The sequence below is a fragment of the Cervus elaphus genome, chromosome 12 (assembly GCF_910594005.1).
Source record: "Cervus elaphus chromosome 12, mCerEla1.1, whole genome shotgun sequence".
Taxonomy (NCBI): domain Eukaryota; kingdom Metazoa; phylum Chordata; class Mammalia; order Artiodactyla; family Cervidae; genus Cervus; species Cervus elaphus.
The window spans coordinates 83,952,020-83,957,411 of NC_057826.1; the positions used below are offsets into that span (position 1 = coordinate 83,952,020).

The 5,392-nt window shown below is 55.1% G+C and overlaps 1 protein-coding gene across 1 annotated transcript in view; it reads right to left on the reverse strand.

Annotated features, from left to right (window-relative positions):
* The window catches only part of PAQR5 (progestin and adipoQ receptor family member 5), a 91,696-nt gene extending 90,754 nt beyond the window's left edge, over positions 1–942 (reverse strand). Inside the window, exon 1 of the mRNA XM_043919788.1 lies at positions 822–942. The gene's annotated coding sequence lies outside the window, so the exon portion shown is untranslated. The remainder of the gene's footprint in view (positions 1–821) is intronic.
* Between the last annotated feature and the right edge of the window lie 4,450 nt (positions 943–5,392).

The window sequence follows — 5,392 nt, forward strand, 5'->3', positions numbered from 1 at the left end:
CTTTGACCCTCTTCCTCACACACAGCTGAGCGCTCCTCGCAGCCTAAGCAAGAGGAAGCCCATTCTGTTCAAATGGTCAAGGGTTATAGAGCTCGCTCTAATCGCCCACCCTCTATCCCTCTGCCTACCCTCTCTCCTTAGTGATCATCCTGAGGAGTGGGGGAGGGAGGAGGGGAGTGGAAAGGGAAGCGGAGGGAGGGGGGCTGTGGAGGATGCCCAGCAGGGCTGTGGCCTGAGGGAGGCAAGATAGAAGCCCGGAACTCCTCGTGGCTGGGCACCCAGTCATTCACGGTCCTGACGGTGACCCCCCACCCCCACCCCCACCGGGCAGAGGGCTGCCCCCTCACCCGCCCCCGGTCTGGCTCAGACGAGTCTCCCTCCTATCATACATCTTGGCCGGGGGAGGCGGGAAGCACAAACGTAAACATCCCTTAAGAAATCGCCAACTCTGCCTTCCCCATCTAAGGATATATATTTTTCTTAAGGAATCGAGGAACAAGGGGGAGGGACGCAAACGCTCAGAAGAGCGAGAGACGGGAAAAGCTAGAAGGCAAACTTCACTCGGATCTTAGCGGGGACCCTGTGCCAGGGCAGCGGCCGTCCCACCTTCGCATGGGCTCCTGGGCGGAGAAGTGGGGGCAAAAGAGGCTGCATTTCACGGCCGCCGGGTGCAGGGCCGTCCCGGAGTAAACTTTCCAAGAGCCGCCCGGGGAGCCGCCGCCGGACTCCAGGGAGCCCGAGGGGGCGGCGGCCGAAGTGGGGTGCGCGTGGACGGGGAGGCGGAAGGACGCGCGTCATGGGGCAGTCCTGCCCTCGGTTACCTGGGCTCCGAGGGTCCCGGGCATCCGGCAGAAAGGGCGCAGGGACTCAGCACCAGCAGGAGGAGACCTGGACTCCTCCCGGCCGCGTGTGCCGCTGGAACGCCGGCTCGCTGCACCTGGCCGGGCGGTCGGCGCGCCTCCCCGCGGGCCCCGCCCGCGCGGGGCGGGGCCGGGCGGGCGGGGGCGGACCCGAGGCGGGGCTCCGCTCGCATCTGCCGGCCTGCACCTAAGAGCGAGCCACCCACGCCCGACTCCGTGACCTCCCAGGGGTCGCCCCGCCCCTCGCCAGCCTGAGGTGCGAGCCAAGCCCGGCGCCCAAGTGGAGTTGGAGGGGTCCATGGGCCCCCTGTCCCCTGCAGCTTCCACGCCCACCTCCACTTCTAGGAACAGAGGCCTGAGAGCTCCGAGGCCTCCTGGAGGGCAGAGCCACTGAGCCTGCCCTTCAGAAGAACGCATGGGGTGGAGCACAGGGATAAAACCCCCGGGCACCCGCAGCCGCACCCCACCAGTGTCCTCTCCCCCGTGGGAGGGGCTCTGGGCCGTTGGCGGCCCCTGTGGTCAGCTCCACCCAGCTGTCTGAGGAGTGCCCCAGCGAGAGGGGGGTTGCCACCCTCACCCTTTCCCCAGGCCCCCATTTCTCAGGTCCGGAAGGTGCTCCACCTGGACCTCTGCCACTCAGCAGACACGGTGATAGTCAAAGGGACACATAGGGCAAAGGAAAAACGACACGCACCCCGGCCACCCCCATGACCACCTTCACCACCCAGACGCCCTGGCTACCCAAGGTTGCCACCCCTTGCGGCCTCAGCCCTCCTCCCCCCTAGAGGAACTCTGAACTCCCAGACTAATGTGGAGGAACATCTCACCTGTGGCCCCAGGCTCTCTGAGCTCCTTCTGCTCCCTTCTTTGCCATGTCTGCTAGCTGTGCAAGCAGCAGCAAGAGCCCTGGACCTGGAGTCCAGAGACCTGGGCTCTAGCCTCCATTTAGTTCTGTCACCTGGGGCAAATCGCTGTCCTTTGAGTCTCAGTTTACGGTGAGTGGGTTGCAGTTGATCTCTAAGGCCTTTTTTGTGCTTCGTCGCTCAGTCATGTCGGACTCTTTGCAACCCCATGGACTGTAGCCCACCAGCCTCCTCTGTCCATGGGGATTCTCCAGGCAAGAATACTGGACTGGGCTGCCATGCCCTCCTCCAGGGGATCTTCCCAACACAGGGATCAAATCTAAGTCTCTGGTACTGCAGGCAGATTCTTCACCATCTGAGCCACCAGGGAAGCCCAAGAATACTGGAATGGGTAGCCTTTTCCTCCTTCAGGGGAACTTCCCGACCCAGGAATGGAACTGAGGTCTCCTGCAGGTGGATACTTTACCAACTGAGCTACCCGGGAAGCCCAAGGCCTTTTTATGGATCCTCAACCACACTATTGATCATCTGGCTTATTAGCTTTTCCTGTAGCTACATACCTTGTAAGGGGGTGGGTGAGTGGGTGTGTGAGTGTGTGTGTACTAACCTGGCCTCTCAGACTTAAGTTCTTGAAGGGAAAGTGATGTGGCTGCACAACCAGGCAGGCAGTCATCCTGTGCAAATCAGATCCTAACAAAGAGTCAGTCCTGGGCAGGAGCGGGGATCGGGATGGGGAACACATGTAAATCCATGGCTGATTCATGTCAATGTATGGCAAAAACCACTACAATATTGTAAAGTAATTAGCCTCCAACTAATAAAAATAAATGGAAAAAAATTTTAAAAAAATTTAAACATGAAAAAAAAAAAAAAAAAAAGAGCCTGTCCTAGCTTTTGCTGAATTCAGAGTGGCCCTGTACAGGTCCCTTGTAAACAATCCTGGCTTTGCCTTACAAGGGTATTAGGGGACCAGATGAGATATGAAGTTCTTTGAAGGGGGAAGGCAAAGGGTGTGTGCTGTCTTTTTTTTTTTTTTTTTGATGGCCATGGCAGTGATGGGCTTCAGAGACAGAATGGGTTATGAGGCATTTGAAGCCTACAACTGGCCTCATCCCCACCCTGTAGACACTACGGCAGGCACAGGCACCCACCCCACAGTCATACACAGACAGCAGGAAGGGTGAATAGAGATGCAGTGACCCAGCAGACTCCCAGTCACTGCAGGCCTCTGGGTTTGCAGCTTGGGAAACTAAAGAGGGAAGATTAATGATAAGAGTTTACTAAGGTAAAGAGACATGGTCAGTGGATTACTGATTAATCAATCAGAATGTCTTGGCAGAACACCTGGTCAGCACGTGCCACAAATACCCACCTCTGCTCTTAGGGAGATTAAGGTTAAGCTGAATGATTAAACGGGAGCCCTTTGGAGAAGGATGTGGAGGAATGAGAGGCTCTTGGGGATGGTGAGACTCAGGGAGAGCAGAGCAGGGGGAGAGGGGCCAGACGGCTTAGACTTAGACCATATGAAGAACTTAGGAAATACTGGGTTCAACTCCCCTGTTTCATAAGTGAGGAAATGGAGGCCCAGAGAGGGGAGGTGACCTGCCCAATGTCACACAGCAATGAGTTAGCAGAGCTGGAACTTGAACCAGGACCTCAGGACTCTGTACTGGGTTTGGGCCTCCCAAGGAAATGGGAAGCCTGGGAAGGACAGGGGTGTGCACTAGTGCCTAGGACAAGCATTCTAGGCAGGAAGAGAAGCTGCACCCAGGTGCCGAGGTGCGGACAACCGGAGGGGAGGGGCTGGACAGCCCGGCTGACACCTGGAGACCTTGGAGGATTTTGAGGGCACATCTGTTGGGCGATGTGAGCTATGGGGTGTTCCTGGAGATACACAGGCCCCCAATTACCCAGTGAGGTAGCAGGAAGGCATGAGGAATCCTGGGAAGAGCAAAGCAGGGAATTCCCTGGCAGTCCAGTGGTTGAGACTCTGCTTTTACCAACCAGTCAGGGAAAGGTCCCACAAGCCATGTGGCTTGACCTCCCACCTCCCTGACAAAAAAAAAAAAGAGAGAAAAAGAGCACCCGGAGTCAAGTGGCCCTGAGCAGTTCCTTCACTTTTCTGACTCTTGTTTTTTTATCTACAGAGCCAGGATCATAACCTCTTTCCTTTTCGGGTATTGTGGTGACCACAGGTGCATTTGGAAGTGGTCTGTAACCTTCAGAATGTATTCTGAACGTGATGTTTTGGGTTTTGTTGTTTCACGTGCCTCCATTTGTGGAATTGCCCGTGTTGGATTTGGCTCAGCATGCCTCTCTGTGGCAACAGGTGGATAAAAGGTAGACCAGGAAGAAATGAGACGACAGTCATAAATGTCACTTCTCATTCAGACGCCTTGTGAACCATAACTCAAATCATCCTTTTTGGGAACCTAGCCCCACCCCATCCATGTGACCTGGAGTCTCCCTTCTTTCTCTCCCTGGCATCTACACTTTTAGGGTGCAGATGTAGGAACTTACTTTTCCCAACCAGATGCCTATTCCTCTGGGGGCCAGCGAGCTCCTCCTGGGTGGGCCCAGACCACCTTCTTTGTTCAAAAGGCTGTCCAATGGCTGAAGAGTGCAAAAGAAGTCATTTGGTAGTGACGGGGATGGACCTAGACTCTGTCATACAGAGTGAAGTAAGTCAGAAAGAGAAAAACAAATATCATATATTAACGCACATATATGAAATCTAGCAAAATGATACAGATGAACCTATTTGTAGGGCAGGAATAGAGATGCAGATGTAGAAAACAGAATTGTGGGCGCAGCAGGGGAGGCAGAGGGTCGGATGACATATATGCTGCTGCTGCTGCTAAGTCGCTTCAGCCGTGTCCGACTCTGTGCGACCCCATAGACGGCAGCCCACCAGGCTCCGCCCTCCCTGGGATTCTCCAGGCAAGAACACTGGGGTGGGTTGCCATTTCCTTCTTCACATATATGTGCTACCATGTATAAAACAGACAGCTGGTGGGAAGCTGCTCTATACACAGGGAGTTGAGCTCAGTGCTCTGTTGTGACGTAGATGGGTGGGATTGGCAGGGGTGGGAGGGGGACCCAAGAGGGAAGGGATACACGTATACATGTAGCTGATTCATGTTGTACAGCAGAAATGGACGCCATATTGTAAAGCAATTATACTCCATTTAAAAATAAATAAAACCATTAAAAAAAAAACAGTGCAAAAGAAACTCTCACCTCCACTTAACAGCAGTCCTCAGGGCGCTGTGCATTCTCAGCTCTCTTGCACGCAGCCCTAACTTAACCCATCAGAGCCCTCCCGCCTCTCATCTCTCCTGCAATGGCATCATGAGGGCAGGGCTTCCAGCTCCACTTTGAGAAAACTGAGGCCGGGAGAGGTGCCAGGACTCACCCTGGGGATCCGTAACAGCGCCTCCCCCACCCCATCAGAACTGCCCTGCTGACAAGGCCCTTTGCCAGCCATCATCTCATCAGGGCTGGAAGCACTCGCCTCCTTTTACAGAGGCAGAAACGGCCGCTCAGGGAGAGCATGTGGTTGATGGGAACTTCTGAAAGAGCTTTCCTTTCGGTCACTGCGCTCACACAAGTGTGCAGCGCCAGTATTAGTCTCCCAGGGCTGCTGTAACAACCAACCACACAAGAACA